The sequence below is a fragment of the Ictidomys tridecemlineatus genome, chromosome 9, assembly GCF_052094955.1.
Source record: "Ictidomys tridecemlineatus isolate mIctTri1 chromosome 9, mIctTri1.hap1, whole genome shotgun sequence".
NCBI classification, from domain to species: Eukaryota; Metazoa; Chordata; class Mammalia; order Rodentia; family Sciuridae; genus Ictidomys; species Ictidomys tridecemlineatus.
The window spans coordinates 51423820-51444546 of NC_135485.1; the positions used below are offsets into that span (position 1 = coordinate 51423820).

At 33.0% G+C, this 20727-nt stretch overlaps 1 pseudogene; it reads right to left on the reverse strand.

Annotated features, from left to right (window-relative positions):
* Nucleotides 1-1443: 1443 nt before the first annotated feature.
* On the reverse strand, nucleotides 1444-20331 carry LOC110597315 (UDP-glucuronosyltransferase 2B18-like; annotated as a pseudogene).
* Nucleotides 20332-20727: the final 396 nt, after the last annotated feature.

Consider the following 20727-nt stretch of genomic DNA (forward strand, 5'->3'; position numbering starts at 1 on the left):
ATATGGCCTCTCAGATCAAAAGGGAACTGTTATACTTTTTACAGGATTGTAATTATTGAGTGCTTTCTCCGTGAAAGTTAAATGTACACAATCCTCCAAACTAAAGTTAAAGCAGGCTGAGAATTTGAGAAATCATATTGATATTATGAGGAATTCTATAATCTCAAGAGGAAAAAAATGCTTAAAAATGAATAAATAATCTGAATTTCCATTTTCCACGAAAGAGAAATGGGCAACAAGTATATGCAAAGATCCTGCCCATCACTAATTCTGAAGAAAATACAAATGAAAACAACCACAAGAAATAATCAAATATACATAACAAGGGCTATAGTCAAAAGGACAAAAAAAATGAAAAATGTTGGCCAAGGTGCAGAGTAAGAGGCACTCTTACAGACCACTACCAGAATATAAATTAGAACAACCACCCTGGAAAAGAAGTTTCTTGAGAAACTAAAAATACATCTTTCCTGGAGCTCAACTTTTCCACTAAGGAATAAAAAGAATTAAAGAAAAAGACATCAGTAGTATATCAAAATGATTCCTGTACCTCCATGTTATTGCAGCTCTCCCAACATTAGCCAGGATATGATCTCAAGTAACATATTCATTTTTAGATAACAAAAGTGAAATACATATGCAGTGAATTATTATTCAGCCATAAAAATGGAATGAAATCCTATGTTTTCAGGAGTGAGAAAGGAACTGGTGAACATAATATAAAATAATATAAACTAACAACAAGAGAGAGTACTATGTGTCTCCTTCATGTGTAAATTTAACAAAAGTTGATTTTATGGAAGTAGGTTTAGCATTGTGCTAAGCAGAAACTACATAGGTGAGGAGGGTGTAGAAACAGAGATGTTGGACAATAGGTACTAAAATGCAGTTAGTTATTCTGTACCCAGCCAGGTGACTATAGGGTACAACTCTTCATGTATATCTAATAAAGATATAGAAAAGAGGTTTTTAAGGTTGGTTAGTATAGAAATTATAAGTATTTAAATGAAGGAAATGAAAATGAACTGGATTTGCCATTACATATATTATCCTTGTATCATATTTTTCACTCTGCATAATAATGATTACAGTATGTAAAAAGATTAATAATTTCAGAAATTTGAGGTTTTGAAATATTATCTAACATTTCTTAAAATTCATTTACTTTTCCATGTGTTCTGTTGTATTATTAAAATTTTTGTTTACATTTAGTGACAGAATATATATTTTTAGCATCATATTTATTGAATAATAAGAAGCCATATAGTCACTGGATCAGTTGGATTTTCCCTTTTAAAAGTCCTAATTTAGTAAAAGCACACATCACATTGTATAAATCATTTTAATGTGTGAAAATTAGGTTAAAAATTGGAGAAAATCTATTTTCACTGTTGAGGGAATCTATCTATACATACATCTAAGCGAAATAAAAAATTGTTATACTCATGAAGGGTCTTTGATGACTGTATTCAATGCTTCAAGAAAATCAGTATTTGTCATGGTGTTAAAATCCATTCTAACAGCTGTTCCCATGATTTTCATATGAGAAATATTATCAGGTTGATCCACAAACAATGGAATGCCAACCTTGGGGATCCCATGATCGATAGCCTCATAGATGCCATTGGTTCCACCATGAGTTATAAAAACCCTGGTTTTTGGATGACCTAGGATTAGAAGAAATTAAGGCAAACTACCAATTTTGAGTCAGAAATAAGATATGAAATGCACAACATGAGCCACTGGAGATGAATTATTTTCTAGATAGCAGATTATTATAACCATGAAAATGCACTGAAATTATGAAGGCTCCATGGAAGTATGTGAATTGAGAATTGAAAGTGGAAGCAAGGTTTCCATGTAAATAAATAGAAAGAGAACACACATTCTGCATAGTAGCAAGGTCATGTGTAGTTATAAAAGTGGTAGTATGAGAATATGTACAATTAAAGAAATTGTCACACCTTTGACTCTGCTATGCATTGTCCACGGCAGCAGGCAGTAGGGTAATAGTGGTGCTGGAATCATGAAATGAAGTATAGCTGACATCTATAATCAGGGATTATTATTTTTTTTGTAATGGAAAATGCAGAGAACATTGTGAGAAAAGAGAGGGATCTTTTTTGGGGGGATTTCAAATACCTCTGTTGTAGATCAAAGTAGAGGTACAAAATTTCAGAAATAGTAGAAAAAGAGACAATTCAGGAAGTGATTAAAAATTCACTGAGAGGTAATTACAACTGAAATATAGATAATTCATTATGCTATGTATAATAAAATGCAAAGAGTTGATCATTCTCCATTTTCCCTTGACAAGAGAGTAAATATAAAAAACTTAGGTAATTAATGAATTTTTTCATTAATATTTCTAATAAAATTATGTACTACTCAACCATTATCTTTATAATTAAGTTTTTTAAATATATTGTTATGATTCATTCCCCAAATATTTCCAAGGAGGCCACCTTCAGGAATCCACTTATACAGTCCAGTGTTGAGTTTCTAAGGTGTCTGGTTTCTTGCCATCAAATCTCCAAAATATCTGTTAAGATAGAGCAGACCTCTTATTCCTTGACACAATTTCAAAATAAAGCATGTTAAAATTGGAAGAGATTATGAAATTTCATAGCCTAATGCTTCTAATTCAACAGATAGTGAAATAAAAAATAAGAAAAAAGATATGATAATGTAAAAAAATTAAATGGTGATTTAAATAGAGGACATTTCTTTCATGTAAATATTTTTATATTTAGCAATGTTTGCTGTGTGACTTCCAGGGTTCATAAATATTTGACAAGCTAAATGGTTTTATCAATATAATATACATATATTTAAATATTGATGGTTATAATAATTCTAATATAGGACAATAATCATTCAAAATTTCTAATGAGCTTCCACATTATTTTTATTAGTCTATAGTGGTTATCAACTTTTAAATTTAATGTTACACTTTTTTTTACTTTTGTTGTTTTTTATTCTTTTTTATTATGATTTTTAAAAATTTATTTATTTATTTTTATTTATATATAACAGCAGAATGCATTACAATTCTTATTACATATATAGAGCTCAATTTTCATATCTACAGTTGTATACATAGTATACTCACACCAATTTTTGTCTTCATACATGTACTTTGGATAATAATGTTCATCACATTCAACCATCATTAATTACCCCATGGCCCCTCCCTTCCCCTCCCACCCCTCTTCCCTATCTAGAGTTCATCGATTCCTCCCATGCTCCCTCTCCCTATTCCTTTATGAATTAGCCTTCTTATATCAAAGAAAACATTTAGCATGTGGTTTTTGGGATTGCATTATCTTCTCTAAATGTATTCATTTACCTACAAATGCCATGATTTTATTCTCTTTTGTTGCTGAGTAATAATACTAATAGTAATACTCCATTGGGTATATATTCCACTTTTTTTTTATTCATTCACCTATTGAAGGGCATCTAGCTTCATTCCACAATTTAGCTATTGTGAATTATGCGGCTATAAACATTGATGTGGTTGTGTCCCTGTAGTACACTATTTTTAAGTCCTTTGGGTATAGACCAAGGAGGGGGATAGCTGGGTCAAATGGTGGTTCCATTCTCAATTTTCCGAGAAATATTCATACTGCTTTCCATATTGGCTGCACCAATTTGCAGTCCCATCAGCAGTGTATGAGTGTAGCTTTTTCAATATATCCTCGCCAACACTTATTGTCGTTTGTCTTCATAATAGCTGCTATTCTGACTGGAGTGAGATGAAATCTTAGAGTGGTTTTGATTTGCATTTCTCTAATTGCTAGAGATGATAAGCATTTTTTCATGTGTTTATTGATTGTTTGTACATCATTTTCTGAGAAGTGTCTCTTGAGGTCCTTGGCCCATTTATTGATTGGGTTATTTGTTTTTTGGTGTCTAGCTTTTTGAGTTCTTTATATACCCTAATTACTAGTACTGTATCTGATGTGTGAGGGATAAAGATTTGCTTCAACATGTAGGCTCTCTATTAAACTCACAGATTGTTTCTTTTGCTCAGATGAAACTTTTTATTTTGAGTCCATCCCATTTATTGATTCTTGATTTTAATCCTTGCAGCAAAGGAGTCTTATTAAGGAAGTTGGGGCCTAATCCCACATGATGGAGATTGGGGCCTACTTTTTGTTCTGTTAGATGCAGGGTCTCTGGTTGTATTCCTAAGTCCTTGACCCATTTTGAGGTGAATTTTATGCATGGTGAGAGATAGGCTTTTAATTTCATTTTGTTGCATATCAATTTCTAGTTTGCCCAGCACCATTTGTTGAAGAAGCTATCTTTTCTCCAGTGCATATTCTTGGCACCTTTGTCTAATATATGATAAGTGTAGTTTGGTGGGTTAGTCTCTGTGTCCTCTATTCTGTACCATTGGTCTACCATTCTGTTTTGGTGCTAATACCATGCTGTTTTTGTTACTGTTGTTCTGTAGTATAGTTTAAGGTCTGTACTGATGCCACCTGCTTCACTCTTCCTGCTAAGAATTGCTTTAGCTATTCTGGGTCTCTTATTTTTCCAGATGAATTTCAGATGTTTCTATTTCTATAAGGAATGTCATCAGAATTTTGATTGGAATTGTATTAAATCTGTATGGTGCTTTTGGAGGTATGGTCATTTTGATAATATTAATTCTGCCTATCCAAGAGCAAGGTAGATCTTTCCATCTTCTAAGGTCTTCTTTGATTTCTTTCTTTAGAATTCTGTAATTTTCATTATACAAATTTTCACTTCTTTTACTAAGTTGATTCCCAAGTATTTTACTTTTTTGAGGTTATTGAGAATAAGTTAGTTTTCATCATTTCCCTTTCTGAGGATTTGTCACTGATATACAAAATTGCTTTGATTTATTGGTGTTGATTTTATATCCTGCCACTTTGCTGATTTTCTTTACTAGTTCTAGAAGTTTTCTTGTGGAACTTTTAGGATCTTCCAGGTATAGAATCATTTCATCATCAAACAGTGCCAATTTGAATTCTTCTTTTCCTATTAGTATCCCTTTAATTTCTTTCATCTGTCTAATTGCTCTGGCTAATATTTCAAAAACTATGCTAAATAGAAGTAGTGAAAGAGGGCATCCCTGTCTTTTAGAAGGAATACCTTCAGTTTTTCTCCATTTAGAATGATGTTGGCCTGGGGCTTAGCATAGATAGCCTTTATGATGTTGAGACATGTTCCTGTTATCCCCAATTTTTCTAGTGTTCTTTACATAAAGTGGTATTGTATTTTGTGAAGTGCTTTTTCTGCATCCTTTGAGATCATATGATTCTTATATTTAAGTCCATTGATGTGATTAATTACATTTTCTATATGGTATACCAAACTTGCATCCCTGGAATGAAACCTACTTGATTATGGTGCACGATCTTTTTGATATATTTTTGTATTCAATTTGCCAGAATTTTATTGAGAATTTTTGCATCTATGTTCATTAGAGATATTGGTCTGTAGTATTCTTTTTTTTTTTGATGTGTCTTTGCCTGGTTTTGGAACTAGAGTGATATTGGCCTGATAGAATGAGATAGGATGTGCTGCCTCTTTTTCTATTTTTTGAAATAAATTGGAGAGTATTGGTAATATTTTTTCGTTAAAGTTCTTGTAGAACTTGGCTGTGAATCCATGTGGTCCAGGGTTTTTCTTGGTTGATAGACTTTTTATGGTGTCGGCTATTTCATCACTTGATATTGATCTGTTTAAATTGTATATATTATCCTGATTCAATTTGGGAAAATTATATGACTCTAGAAATTTGTCAATTCCTTCAGTGTCTTCTATTTTATTGGAGTACAGGTTTTCAAAATAATTTCTAATTATCTTCTTTATTTCTGTAGTGTCTGTTGTGATATTTCCTTTTCATCATGTATGTTAGTGATTTGAGTTTTATCTCTCCTTCTCTTCATTAACATGGCTAAGGGTCTGTCTTTTTTATTTATTTTCTCAAAGAACCAACTTTTTGTTGTCTCAATTGTTTCTTTTGTTTCAATTTCATTGATTTCAGCTCTGATTTTAATTATTTTCTGAATTCTGCTGCTTTTGGTGTTGATTTGTTCTTCTTTTTCTAGGGCTTTGAGATGTAATGTTAAGTCATTTATTTGTTGACCTTTTCTTCTTTTAAGAAATGAACTCCATGCAATGAACTTTCCTCTTAGATCTGCTTTCATAGTGCCCCAGAGATTTCAGTATGTTGTATCTGTGTTCTCCTTCACCTCTAAAAATGTTTTAATCTCCTCCTTGATGTCTTCTGTAACCCATTGTTCAATCAGTAGCATATTACTTAGTCTCCAGGTTATTGGAATGGATTTTATGTCTTCTTTAGCATTGATTTCTAATTTTTTTCCATATGGTCTGAAAGAATGCAGGGTAGAATTTGTACTTTTTTATATTTGCTAAGAGTTTCTTTGTGGCATAGTATATGGTCTATTTTAGAGAAGTATCCATGTGTTGCTGAGAAGAAACTATATTCTCTTGTTGAAGGTTGGAATATTCTATATCTGTCAGTTAAGTCTGTTGTTGATTGTATTATTGAGTTCTGTAGTTTCTTTATTTAGCTTTTGTTTGGAAGATCTATCTAGTGATGAAAGAGGTGTGTTAAAGTCACCCAAAATTATTGTGTTGTGGTCTATATGACTTTTAAACTTGAGAAGGGCTTCTTTGATGAATATATCTGCTCTGTTTTTTGGGCGCATATATGATTATAATTGTTAAGTCTTGTTGGTGTATGGTTCCCTTGAGCAGTATGTAGTGTCCTTCTTTATCCTTTATGATTGACTTTAGTTTAAAGTCTACTTTATTTGGTATGAGGATGGAAACTCCTGCTTGCTTCTGCAGTCCATGTGAGTGGTATGTTTTTTCCCAACCCTTTACCTCCAGTTTATGAATGTCTTTTCCTATGAGATGCATTTCTTGCAGGGAGTATATTGTTTGGGCATTTTTTTTGTCCAATCTGCTAGTCTATGTCTTTTGATTGGTTAGTTTAAGCCATTAACACTCAGGATTATTATTGAGACATGATTTGTATTCCCAGCCAGTTTTGTTTATTTTTGGTATTTAATGTGACTTGGTATCTCTTCTGGTTTGATTTTCCTTTAGTGTAATCCCTCCCTCTGCTGATTTTCATGATTGCTTTTCATTTCCTCTTTTTGGAATACTTTGCTGAGGATGTTTTGTAGTGCAGGCTTTCTAGTTGTAAATTCTTTTAACTTCTGTTTATCATGGAAGGTTTGCAATTAATCATCAAATCTAAATCTTAGTTTTTCTGGATATAACATTTTTGGTTGGCATCCATTTTCTCTCAGAACTTGGTATTGTTGTTCCAGAATCTCCTGGCTTTGCGGGTCTGGGTTGAAAAATCTGCTGAAGTACAAATTGGTCTCCCCCTCTCTGTGATTTGATTCCTCTCTCTTACAGCTTTTAAGATTCTGTCCTTTTTCTGTATGCTAGGCATTTTTATTATAATGTGCCTTGGTGTAGATCTATTGAAGTTTTGTACATTTGGTGTCCAGTAAGCCTCTTGTATTTGGTTTTCCAATTCATTCTTAATGCTTGGGAAATTTTCTGATATTATCTCATTGAAAAGATTGTGAATTCCTTTGGCATGAAACTCTGTGCCTTCTCTATCCCCATAACTCTTAGATTTGGTTTTTTTTATGCTGTCCCATAATTCTTGGATGTTCTGTTCATGGTTTCTAACTTTCTTCACTGTGTGGTTAACTTTATTTTCCAGATTGTAAACTTTGTCTTCATTATCTGATGTTCTTTCTTTCTTCCCAGTGATCTAGTCTGTTGTTAATGCTTTCTATTGAGTTTTTTTTTTAAATTTGATTTAGTATATCCTTTATTTCAAGGATTTCTTCCTGCCCCCCCAGGGTCTCTCTCTCTCTCTCTCTCTCTCTCTCTCTCTCTCTCTCTCTTTCTCTCTCTCTCTCTCTCTCTAAGTAATATTTTGCTACCTGTATTTGCTCTTTTATCTCATTGTTGGAGTGATCAATTTCTGCTTGCATTTGCTCATTTAGGTCATTCACAGATTGTTTTAATTATGAACTTTCTGAACTCTTTCTCTGACATTTTATCAACTTCACTGTCCATTATACTATCCTGTTATTATACTATCCTGGTTTGTTTGAGGCACTTTCCTCCCTTTGTTTTCATGTTGTCTATGTTTCTTCCTTTCTTGCAGTGTGGATCTGAGATATTATAATTTGTTCTCTATATTCTTGTAGTACCTGTGCAGATTGTCTGTAGCTCACCTTGATGTTGGATTTCCAGTCCCTGCTGGTGTCCCTCAATGGATGCTACTTCATCCTGGATCTGGGACCTGTATAAATTGGAATGTTTAGATCTGGGCCACTGGGGTTGACCTCTCATGGTAGTCTGCTGGTAAGAATGGGTGGTTCTGAACCAGAGGCTAGGCTCTGGCAAGTGTCTGCCCCACTGGGAAGGGGCTGGACCAGGCTTGCTATAAACCAGGGCCCTGCAGAGGTGGCTGTGGGTGTATCTGGGCCTTTGTGCTTGACCTCCACTAGTCTGCTAGTTGGAAGGTGATCTTGCCCAAAAGCCTAGGGATGGCAGTGTCTGACCCCTTGGGGGAGGTGTGAACTGAATTGTGCCTACTGAGATCCTGGATCCTGCTGGGCCCATGTGTGTGGTCTGGGCTGGATCTCAGGTCCTGTGGTAGTCTGCTGGTCAGAAGGTCAGCCCTGCACCAGAGGCTAGGCTTTGGTGAGTGTCTGCCCCTCAGGGAAAGGGGTGGACCTGGTTTGTTGTAGGCCTGGGCCCCACAGATGCTGGTGTGTGTAGCTGTACTTTTTGCCTTTTGAGTGGTATGTGAGAAAATTTACTCAAAAATATTTCCTGGGAAGAAATATTTCTAGTAGTGTTTGCTGTTGTGTGATTATGTTTCTCTAAGGCAGAGAGTCCATGGTAAGGGCAGCTTCCTGTTTCCTTTCTGTCTCCTCTGAGACATTTTTAATCTTGAGAAAGGAGCAAAGCAAATCACTAGGGCAGGTTGACTTTTCTTTTTCTCTAAGTTTGGTTGGTTTGGTAGTTATCCTGGCTTTCCTTCTCTGAATAGAACCAAGAACAGCTCCAGGAATAGGTCCTTTTATCATTTGGAAGAAGAATCAAGGCCAAGATTATATAGAAAGATGGCAATCTGTGATGCAATTTGGTTTTTAAAGACCTACTTATTGTTATTGTGTTGGTGCTCATTCAAACTTAACTTCATTGGTAACTACATTGGTAACTGCATGGAAAAGGACAACAAATATAATATCATATTCACTCTGAACCTATGAAATATATTTGTGCTGTAGCATAATGTTAATGCTGACTTTTTAAAATCAGAAATAATCTCTGCACTATTTTAACAGGTGCAATATATTTTGGTTTTAAAAATAAATACTGAGACAAATTATACATGCTACAAGTGTGCACCTTTTGCAAGGAAATTTATTTATAAGACCTTTTACAGAGTTGAATAGACTCTTTCCATGGTTCTGTACTATTATCTGAACTTTTGTGGTATCTGGGCAAGAGCTGATGCAATCATGTTAGCCCTTTCTTCCATCAAGTTTCCAACCATTGACCCCTTTGAAAATATCACAACACCATTCTCTCCTGAGCCTGGACAAAATCTTCCATTTCCTGTGAAGGAAAGACTTTGTTGTATTCCAAATGTAACAATAGAGCAAAGATTTATTCAAACACATAAGGAGAGAAAAAATATGTTCAGGAAATACTAAATTAGTGGCTTTTTAAAAAATTAGGTTCATATATACATAACATAAATAGAAAATTTTAACCATTTTGAGGTACATAGTTCAGTAATGCTACACATATTTATATCCTAATGCCAACAATTCTAGAACACTATTACTTTGCAAAACCAAGAAGTTATATAAATTGGACACAATTCTTTTTTTCTCACTGATCTTTTACTATCATACTTCTACTTTCTGTTTCTCTGAATTTGTGTAATCTAGATACTTAATTTATATGAAAGGTTTTTTTTTCCTTAAAAATGTTGTTGTTTCTTTTTAGTTGTAGATGGATACAATATCTTTATTTATTTATATGTGGTGCTGAAGATTGAACCCAGTGCCTCACATGTGCAAGGAAAGGGCGTACCACTGAGCCACAACCCTGGCCCATTTTGGACTTTTTTAACAGTGTAGTGTAAGTAAGTTTCATCTGGGTTTTGACACAGTTCCATTATTTCTTATGTATTATAGGGTAAGTAATGTCCCAGGCATGTAAGTTATATAAGATAGACATATATGATAAATAGCCTGTCTGTATATACTTCTTGAACACTTACTTTTCTTCCAAGACTTCACTTTTGGGAATAGTGCCTCAATGGTTATGGGAATTCAAGTTCCTCTTCAAAACTTATAATCACCCAAATTGGCTTCTATAAGACCTTTCTCTTTCTATTCCTCATCACTTCTTCTCTCCTCTGTTATTTTTAACACCTTCATAGTTCCCTTAGTGTCTTCACTCCCTTTGATGTGCTTCCTTTCAAGATTCTACTAGTTTTCTCACTCTGTGCCCTAAGCCACACTTTTCAGTTTTAGCTTCAGCCTCACTGTTCCTCTAGTCACTAGTTCTTCTGACCCAAATGAGAGCTCTCAAGCCGCTCAGGATTCCCTAAGGCAACTACTGAAGATTTAATGAAAAATAAATCTTATTGGAAATAAAATAATTTAATCTCACTTTAATAGAAATAGAAATTATCAAGTATACAAGCAACAATAAATGCTGGCAAGGATGTGGGGTAATAGATACATTGCTGGTGGGATTACAAATTGGTGCAACCATTATGGAAAGCAGTATGGCCATTCCTCAGAAAAATTAGAATGCAACTGCCATTTAACCCAGCTATGCCTCTCTTTGGCATATACCCAAAGAACTTAAAATCAGCATACTACTGAGATGAAGCCATATCAGTGCAGCTCAGTTCACAATAGACAAACTAAGGAATTAACCTAGATGCCCTTCAATAGATGAATGGATTAAGAAAATATAGTATCTATACACACTGGAATGTTACTCAACTCTAAAAAAAATGAAATTATGGCATATGCACATATAGGGATAAAGCTAGAGAATATCATGATAAGTGAAATAAACCAATCTAAGAAAACAAAGGTGGATGTTTTCTCTGATATGTGGATGCTAATTCACATTCCAGGGTTGATTGTAGAGAAAAATAGAGTTTCTTTGGATTAGGAATAGAGAATTGAAGGGAAAGGAGGCAGTATGTGGGTACAAAGAATAGTAGAATGAATCAAATATTATTACCCTGTGTACATGTGTGATTATATGACAGGTGAGAATAAGAAGTTACACTCCTTTTATGTATGATGTGTCAAAATGCATTTTAATAATTTTATTTTTCTTTAACTAATGAGAGAAACTTTAAAAAGAGAAGAAATAATTAAAATTACTATATTGTACTCTTAGATATGCTTAGAAGACATTCCAGCACCACAAGATATCTGTCTCCTCAGCCTATTCAGCTTCCATAAGAGAGGCCCTCTATGAGAGGAGAAAAGAAAATGTTAAAATCCTTCTTCATAAGCATTACTTTAAAAAAAACTTTATATTGTGCAGGTAATTTCAAATTGTTGTATTTTTATCAAAAACAGTTGAATCATTGAGTTTTGTATTAGAGTGTTACCTGATTTATGACTCAAATTTTAGAATGCAGTCCATATGGCCTTTAAAGTTATGTTAATCAGTTTATTTATTTATGTAAGTATGTGATATGTTTATATGATATTTCCTAAGTTCAAGATGGTTTTCATTATTAAATTTTAAAAATCCCTGTACAGATTTCTATTCACATTGACTTAGAGTTAAATCAACATGTGTAGAAACTAGATCTAACCAAACAGTTAGAATACAGAGAAATAAAGAAACCCAGACTTCATGTGCACATGACTTGAATAAATCTTTGATAAAAAAGATTGCATTAAGATTGGTTTAATGAAAAAAACTGTGTTTCTTAACAACCAGCATTAAGTATTTTATTAGCTTATATTTTCATTCTGTATGTATTAAACAGTCACATAGGGTTAACAAGGAAATATCTTGAGATGATACCTGATTTTACTGGTGTCATTTTATCTTCCAAAAAGAGTCTTTGAAAATATTTGTCTTGATAACTTGATATATACTGTTATGTGGTATATATTAATTACATACTAGCCCATTTCAAACTAAAATTAACCACTGAAACACCAATTAAAGAAATGAACCATGTATTTTTGTAATTTTGACATGGGACTCTAACATATGTATTTGGTTTTGTTAATAAACACAAGATATTCTTGTGTGACAAAATACTCATGAATTCTAGGATTCCCTCCTATCTTCATTGATAAACAAGGTACTTCTTAAATTATCCTAGGAACTGCAAGTAAAGAGGAATTTACCAAAATCTAAGAGTATTAAAGGAATAGTCTGTGCCTGATTTGAATTCCCAGCCTTAAGAGATTAGAATTCTTATTTGATACTCCTAACAAAAAGATTCAGCAAGGCACTATGCAAATCAATTCCCATTCCAAAACAGTTGAGACACATTTTGTCAAGAATAACCTTACTTGATTTGCAGCCATTATGAATTCAAACAACAACAAGTGCTGGCGAGGATGTGGGGAAAAGGGTACACTTGTACGTTGCTGGTGGGACTGCAAATTGGTGCAACCAATTTGGAAAGCAGAATGGAGATTTCTTGGAAAGCTGGGAATGGAATCACCATTTGACCCAGCTATTCCACTTCTCGGTCTATTCCCTAAAGACCTAAAAAGAGCATGCTACAGGGACACTGCTACATCAATGTTCATAGCCTGCACAATTCACAATAGCAAGACTGTGGAACCAAACTAGGTGCCCTTCAATAGACGAATGGATAAAAAAGGTGGCATTTATAAACAATGGAGTATTACTCTGCATTAAAAAATGACAAAATCATAGAATTTGCAGGGAAATGGATAGCATTAGAACAAATTATGCTAAGTGAAGCCGGCCAATCCCTAAAAAACAAATGCCAAATGTTTTCTTTGATATAAGGAGAGTAACTAAGAACAGAGTGGGGAGGAAGAGCATGAGAAGAAGATTAACATTAAACATGGGTGAGAGGCGGGAGGGAAAAAAAAAAGAGAAGGGAAATTGCATGGAAATTGAAGGAGACCCTCATGGTTATACAAAATTACATACAAGAGGAAGTGAGGGGAAAGAGAAAAAAAAACAAGGGGAGAAATGAATTACACTAGATGGGGTAGAGAGAGAAGATGGGAGGGGAGGAGATGGGGGATAGTAGAGGATAGGAAAGGCAGCAGAATACAACAGACACTAGTATAGCAATATATAAAACAGTGGATGTGCAATCAATGAGATGCTGCAATCTGTATACAGGGTAAAAATGGGAGTTCATAACCCACTTGAATCAAAGTGTGAAATATGATATGTCAAGAACTATGTAATGTTTTGAACAACCAAGAATAAAAATTAAAGAAAAAAATCATAAATCTAAAAAAAAGGAACATTCCATTGGGAAAAAAAAAAAAGAATAACCTTACTTAATTTCCTAATAAGATTAAGAGATTGCAGGTAGATTTTGTTACAATAGAATGTTACAACACATCTTTTTGTGTTATTCTAATCTGTAAATTGGATTGGTTCACATGTCCATCCACGATGAATTTTTAATTCTGGTTTCCTTCATTAAGTGTCTACAACTCACGCAACAAAACTACCATATTTGCCCCCATCCTCCTGACTTTTTCCATAGAGAACAATATCCTGATTTCTCAGATACTTATCTGGCTTTCTAAAGTATCTCCACCTTCTGAAGCTGAATGCTTCTATTTCTGTGGTTGTGAGGTTGATTCTATGCCATCACCAAGGACTCAAAATTGTGAATGATAAATTTCAGTGCATAATCAATGAAGATCATATGCCAAATATTTTTTGTTGGAAGTCTGCCAATGTGCACATGTATGAGCCACCTTGAATAGCTCTTGCTTCTTGTCTTACCTTGAAGAAGCCTCTGAAGAAATAATTGCTTTGGTGTGTTTCACTAAAAATAAAACATTTGTGGGCTTTTCCCCTTGTTAGGATGAGACCCATCAAGTCTCTTCCACCTGTCAATGACCCACTTTGAAAAGTAATTTTTCTGCATCTTTTGCATTTATTTCTTGATATTATTTTTCTAGCTTTTTGTGTCCAGCCAGCCCATACCTCTGATGGTTAGAAATTCCTTCCCTGCACAGGCCAAGGGAGACAATTTTTTGTTAAAAGTAAAGTGTAAACTTCAGGTAAAGCTTTTTAGTTAAACTGTCCTGATGTTACTTAAAATCATTTATTACCAAACTGGTACAAGGTTCTGATTCACAGAATACTTTTGATGTACCACAATGCAGTGGTGATGATTGTCAGGTGAAGTATGTTGTGTTCATTGCTCCTTTATTTCTCTACATATATAAAGAAAAATTAGGATAAATTGAAGAAAATTCTTAAATATCTTTTCCTTTGCTCTAAAATCCCTTATTAGATTAATTTCATCAGAATATTGCAAACTGTACCTCTAAATCATTCTTTATTGTTAAGAGTCATGTTTATTCCCTAATAGTTTATATGTTTAGCTACATGTTTGATGAACATATTTCTGTACATATTATGACATGATATATTGTAAAATTGAGGTCCCTGTAGAATGTCCTGTGTATACCTGGCTCTGACATATTTTTCATATCACCTACTGGGTTTGGCAGGAAATTCACACAAGTGGGAGAGTTCCACCAGGCCATTCTTCAGTAGAGATTTGGTCATGCTATTGAATAACTCATTTCAGTGTTTTGAAATTTCTTTACAAAAAGATGCTTTCTGAAATTGTCCTGGAATTATCCTAACAGGTGGTTTCTGATCCTTTGCCTTATATATTTTATAGAAGAATAGTTGTACCTTCTTCAATAAAATCCCTCATTAAAAAATGAAATAGAGATCCAAAAGTTTTTTGAAATCTTGTCAATTTCCACACTTTCCTTATTGTTTCTGTTTTCAAGTCACTGTTTTCTGTTTTCACCTGTGAAATTATATTCACATTCTCAAAAACCACATAATATATTTTATTTTCTAACCACTGGTTAGGCTTTGTTTGAAAAAAAAAAGTCTTAAGCAACAACATTAAATGACTTCATATTTGTTACAGTTCCCATATTGTCTTCAACATTGTTTAAAATCATAATTTTAACTTGATTATGTCTTCTTCATGATGACTACATTATTCCTGTGACTCACATCATACATCCAGATATTTTGTGTGTTCAAATGACTTTTAGTAATGTAGCCAATTTTATTTGCTATTTAATCTCACTGATGCTCTGCTTTGATACTTCTTCATCCCTATCATGGTAAATATGCCTATTGTCTTTTATTTATTTATTTATTCATTCATTTATTAAATTTTGTGCATACTTACATGATTAACTGTAATATTCTCATATTACAGACTAACCACTGAGAAGACTGGTCCTTCTCATTCTACAACAACTTTTAAAATTAATTTTTAAAATTTCATCATAAAAATTGAAATAGTATAATAAACAGAAATTATCTTACCAATAAACTTCTTATTGCTTAAAATTTAAATTTATTTAAATGTTGTGTGTTTTAAGAGCTAGAGATAGAGTTTAGTGTTCCAGCATTTGCTTAGTAATTAAGGGGACCTGAGTTCCATACTTAGATAACAAATACATATAAATTTGCATGTTTTTGTTGTGTTTTGTTTTCTATTCTTATAACTAAGTGCATATATATGGCACATGTTTATAGATATTAAGGCACATATTATATATGTCTTTTCATCCTCCAAGAAAATAACAATCTTATTTAATGTATATTCCTTATTTTCCAAATATATTTGCATAATGGCTGAAAATGAAATTGAGTATTCTTGGATAAAATGATTGTAATTGTATAACATGAAAAAAAGTATATATTTTATATCATTCCTCCATGTTGTATATCTAAACTTTTTGCAATTTTTTTTATAAATAAATGCTATAAATATGATAACAGCTTAATATTTTTGTCTGTATAATTTCCAAAGTGGTGAAGCAAATAGAGCAAGGCATTTTTTTGTGTGTGTGTGTGATACTTTGTAAAATTTCTACTTTCCCATAATAGTCATACATGTTTTGGAGATTTGTGTGATAATTCAACACATGTATATAAAGCTAAATAATCAAATCAAAGTAATTAACACCTGTGCCATCTTAAGCATTTTTCAATTTTTTTCTGATGAGAACATTTCTAACCCTTTGTTCTAGCTATTTAAACCATACAAAAATTTTTAAAATGTGCATTTTTTCTGATTTTTGCTATATTTTCCAAATATATGATTCTTCCAAATATATAGAAATTTCTGAGAATCGATTGGTGTATGGTGAGAAAGCACATTGGAGCTATAAAAATGCATATAGGACTGATAATCACTGATGTGGATTTGAATTTTATTTATGAAACTTCATTACCACAACAACCTTTCTTAAATATTATGATTAGTCTGATAATCATCCTCTTTCTTGTCCTCTTTTATCTGTTATCTTAACTTTTCTATTGACACTGTCATTATCCCTTTATCTAAATGGAGAAATATTTTACCCAAGTGTTTGGCAGTTCAGACTGTTTGTTTCACTGTTTGTGGAATGAGGGGTGACCATATTGAATTTTAAACTTTGAATAAGATCAGATTTTATGCTGCTACTAAAGATGTAGCCAAAAAGTCTCTTAAATGATCACATAATTATGTAGTAAAAAATGCTTGCTTTCCAACTGTGTTATAAAGGTGTGATATTCATTTAAGTTACACTAATTTTTGCTTCATTTTAACATATATAAATCTATAAACTTATAGATCTGTTCATGATTATAAACTCAGGGCAGCCTAAAAATACAAGTGTTACAAATTACTAAATATTCATTAAAAATCCACAATTTGCACAGTTTGATAGATGATTTTATTTTATTACATGAAACTACTAAAAAAAATTCTGATTTTATATTGTTGTAAGTTCACCTTTATAAAGTTCCAGAAAAGTTAGGATCTTATGCTAGTCCCTTCTCAATATTCTTTCAGAGAATGACTGGTATTTTTTTATGTGTTGAATAATGAATTTCTTCATTTAACTCACCCTATCCTTGAAAGATCTTCTCCTGAAACAAAGATAAAATTCACATATTTGTGATGGTATAGATGTGAAAGATTTCAATATATAGGTCTCTTTGCTTCATCTTCAGTAATTCTGTAAATGTGATTAAGCATTCTGAGTGAGGAAGAGAGGATAATTCCTGGTGAAAATGAAAGGATTACAGAACCAACTAAATGGAAACAAATTTACCTTAGGCAGCGGTTTGGCTGGTCTGCAGTGGAGTCCTCCAACAATATCTACATTTGGTAGGGTTGGGTAAGGAAATTAGTCCGTCATCCTGAACAGGAAAGGGAAGATGAAACCCATAGAACATTGGAAAGTTGTTGTGCAGATACAAATATGCCTCGTGTTGGACAGAACTTTCAATAATGAAGAAATATATGTTTAAAAGTGTGTGTAGTTTTGCGTCTCAGATGAAGCACTAATCTCCAGGATACATAAAGGACTCAAAAACCTGAGAACCAAGAAAAACCCAAATAACCCAATCAATAAATGTGGTAAGGAATTGAACAGACATCCTATCTCACCTCAACCAGAATGGTGATTATCAAGAATACAAGCTACAATAAATGTTGTTGAGAATGTGGGGGAAAATGTACACCCATTTATTGCTGATGAAACTACAAATTGGTGCAACCTTTATGAAAAACAATATGGAGATTCCTCAAAAATTTTGGGATGGAACCACCATTTGACTTAGTTATCCCACTCCTTAGTTTATACCCCAAAGATTTATAATCAGCATATTTCAATGATGCAGTCACATCAATGTTCATAGCCGCTCAACTCATAATAGCTAAACTATGGAACCAACCTAGATGCCCTTCAAGAGATAAATGAATAAAGAAAATAATGTACATATATACATGGAATATTAATCAGTCTTAAGGAAGAATAAAATTATGACATTTGCAAGTAAATTGATGGATGCTAAGGGAAGTAAGTCAAACTCTAAAAATGCCAAATGTTTTCTCTGATAGGCAGATGCTAATCCTCAATGGTGGGAAGGGAAGAATGAAGGAACTTTGTAATGTGCAGAGAGGTGTGAAGGAGAGCAGCAGGTATGGGGATGGGAAAGTTGATGGAATGAGACAGACATTATTACCCTGTATACATGTATTATTATCTTATTGGTGTGACTCTGAATCATATTCAGCTAGGGGAAGAAGTTGTGCTCCATTTGTGTACAATAAATCCAAATGAATTCTACTGTCATGTATAACTCATTAGAACAATTTTTTCAAAAGGTGTGTGTAGTTTGATAAAGGTACTATGTGTGTGTGGAAAATATGCATACATAGTATATATTTATTATATATATGAAGGATATATACATAAGCTTTTGGAGTAGATATTATCTTTAGTCTCTTAATTTGTTACAAGGTTAAATGCACCAAAATAAGTTAGCCAGTATAGATGCAATTATTTAGCTTTTTAGCTACAGTTGAAAAAGTAACTAACACAAATGCAAGCAAACATTAGAGTTACATAACCCATTATTCATACCATGCTAATAAAAAAATTTCAGCATTCTTTCATCTAGTTTGTATAATTTAGAGAAAACTCTGACCCTTGTGCTGAAAGTGAACTTAAAGGAGTTTAAATATGATTTTGTTCTTTGTGCCTACTCCTGCTTTGGGTTCATGTTAGGAGGTTGCAAATATTTATTATACAAAAAATATTTTGGAAAAAGTGCTGGAAATTGTAACAATATGGAATAGAATTTTTTTGTTTAGTTTTAATTTTCATCCTTTTTTTTGACAGATAGTTTAAAACACATTTTTGTGCTTTAACATTATAGACCTTAAAGAAAATGAATTGCAAACACTTAGTGAAGGAATTTGGAAGTGCTAGAAAATACAATTAAGAGCCTCCTGGTGTGAGATGGAAACAATGTCACACAATGGAGAAGGAATTTATTAGGCAAACTGACAAAAGAGTTTCTAAATGAAGAATCTAATTGAACTAAAGGGAAACAATTTTCTTAATGCTACATGGATTGTTGTAATAGAAATATGAGTGTAAGTTATCAATCTCTGTGTCTAGGTTCATCAAGACACTAAAGTTTAAAATTAATTTTCAAAGATAAATAAAAAGAGTAGTACAATGGTAAACTGTATGCAGTTGCCTAGTGAAGTCCTCTGGGCTCTATGTGGTGGGTATATGATTTTCTAGTGTGTTTTATACAAATGATAGCAAGAAGTTTCTGACACTTTAATGTATATTTTTTCTGTAACACTCTGAGTTTGATAGATGATTTTATTTTATTACATGAAACTACTAAAAAAAAATTCTGATTTTATATTGTTATAAGTTCACCTTTATAAAGTTTCAGAAAAGTTAGGACCTTATACTACAAGTCACTTACCTAGTATTCACTATAAAACTGATTCTATCTCTTCTAATTAAATGATTCAAACCAAAAATCAAAATAAAGCATGTACTGCATATTTTTATACCCATTCATTGAATGTCATTTCATCACTTAATCCTGAAAATATAACAGGCACATAGGAAGAAGAAAAGAGAAGTCCCCCAATGCACTTTTCTACTATGTAACCAGGAGAGAAGCAGAGAGTTTACACAAATGTTTTTTGAAGAATTTCAGCCAGCAGCTCACCACAGAGTCAAATGGCATCTTAAAGAATGACATGAAACCTTGACTTTTGTAGTTTTGCCATGAGTTTCTTGTTCAAAACTGAATCTCTACATACATTCTCTACATAATCAGAAATTTGACTCAAAATTTCATGAAATATTAAATAATATTTCCAAAATGTTTTTATTGCATCTCATAAATCAATGCACTTAGTGATTGAGAAGAAAAAATGTCTATATTTTTTCTTTATAATGATGAAGGATAGCTCTCAAATTTGATTGCAGATGATTTGTCACCTTCCACAAAAATGGAACCTGAAGGTTTCAAAACAGTCACCTCATGCCCCGTGTGTGTGAGCTCCTCCAGTATTGTCTTTATATTGTTCCAATGGTTGTATTCCATTGCCCACACCAGCACCTTTCCACAACTTGCAGAACCAAAGTGACGACTCAGCAGTAACAGGAGCAGAACTGCAGTCATTTTCATAGACATCCTGGTGAAATGCAAGGCTTCCTTTCACATTGAATTCCCTCTATTCTTGTTGCTATCTAAGAAAAAGTCATTATTTGGTTAAAAGGTAACTTGTATCCATCAAAGTAAACAAACAAGTGAACATTTAGGATATCTGGATTCCAAGTTGAAAAATCAAAAGTTAGGTGACTTCATGCTTGTGTATTTTAATGACTCTTTCATGATTATAAATGCTTTCCTAGAGTTAAGAATTTATAATCCTGCATGTGTGATCACCTCTCTTATGTTTAGATTTTTAGAATATGGAAAGAACAATGGCAAGCAAGATGACTTTTGCTTATAGATTTCTTGACTGCAACTAAAGAAAATATACAGTTGAAACAATATTTCTTAGGTAACATTTAAAATATTTTTGCA